The sequence below is a fragment of the Silene latifolia genome, chromosome 2 (genome assembly GCF_048544455.1).
Source record: "Silene latifolia isolate original U9 population chromosome 2, ASM4854445v1, whole genome shotgun sequence".
NCBI lineage: Eukaryota > Viridiplantae > Streptophyta > Magnoliopsida > Caryophyllales > Caryophyllaceae > Silene > Silene latifolia.
The window spans coordinates 113885374-113886729 of NC_133527.1; the positions used below are offsets into that span (position 1 = coordinate 113885374).

Below are 1356 nucleotides of genomic sequence, written 5' to 3' on the forward strand. Positions count from 1 at the left end.
AATGCACGTATCAACCAACTCGAGTCTCATTAGACCATGCATGTTGTTGAGTAGGGAAGACTAAGTCGACTTGTAGGTGTTGTACAATCTAATCGATTCGGCTCCGGGACCCAAACTTTCCTAGGATTGTAAGATATAACCCAACTCAATCCATCACAACAATAATTGCTTGCTTATAATTTGAGAACATGTTTGTATGATCAATTCCCATGAATCCCCTATGACCCCATGACACCCTAGTGCTTTTTATCAATTGTTTACAACCCTTTCAATTCATCTTGCTTATTTACTTTCATTGCTATTTAGTTTAGTGACCTTCTACATCAACCCAAATTGTGACACCCCTAAGACACCACTAGTTTCAATAGAAATCTCATCTCAATTCCCGTCCCTTGGGATCCGACCTTTACTTGCCTCTTTACTTATTGTAGAGTTGTTTGTGAAGTTATAAATTGTGTTTTGGTCTAGGTGCTTCCAACGACAATTGTTCTGAAAAATAGAATATAGCATCCGAAATAAAAACGTGCAGACCAAAAATGGCGCCGTTGCCGGGGACGGTGTTATCTTGATTTAGATTTTCTTATATTGTTATTAGTTGTGTCTTTCTTTGCCTTGAGGAAGTAAAACTCCTCAAGGTTTGTTCTAATTATTTTCGAGTTGTTTGATATTTTGCATGTCTAGAAGGTCACAAGGTGATTTGTTACCTTTTGATCGTGAAATCGAAAGAACTTTGACAACCAATAGAAGACTTGCTAGGAGAAATTTGAGAGGTATTAGTGAGGTTGTAGATATTCAACCAACTATTGAGTTCATCAACCCTTTTGCAAGAGAAGGTGAGGAGAACCCAACACAAAATACAACACAAAATCAACCCACAATGCCTAAGTTTTCATCACATTCCGTACCCACCGAGGAGAACCTACCCAATGGTACTCTCACACCACAACATCTAACCGGAAATTTCATTGCCAAATCCGCATTTATCCAATTAGTCGAAAGGAGTCAATTTGGGGGGATGCCTAGTGAAGACCCTCATTCTCATATGGAGACCTTTTGTGACTTTTGTGATGCGATTTCTCAAACCGGTGTAACTCAAGACCAAATTCGATGGGTCTTATTTTCTTTTTCTCTAATTGGCACCGCGAAACAATGGTTGAAGGGCCTTTATAAGGCCAATCTCGGAATTTATTCTTGGAAAAAGTTGGCTCTAGCTTTCTACAAAAAATTCTACCCACCGGAAAAGACTAACATGCTAAGAGCTCAAGTTACGGGTTTTAAGCAAAGGGATGAAGAATCTTTGTATGAAGCTTGGGAGTGGTTCAAGGGAATTTGTCGCTCATGTCCTCACCATGGACT

General features: G+C 39.4%; 1 non-coding gene across 1 annotated transcript; it reads right to left on the reverse strand.

Moving 5' to 3' along the window:
* Window positions 1-1249: 1249 nt before the first annotated feature.
* Window positions 1250-1356, reverse strand: LOC141644619 (small nucleolar RNA R71). The gene has a single exon (XR_012544231.1). It is a non-coding gene; the product is annotated as a small nucleolar RNA R71 (small nucleolar RNA).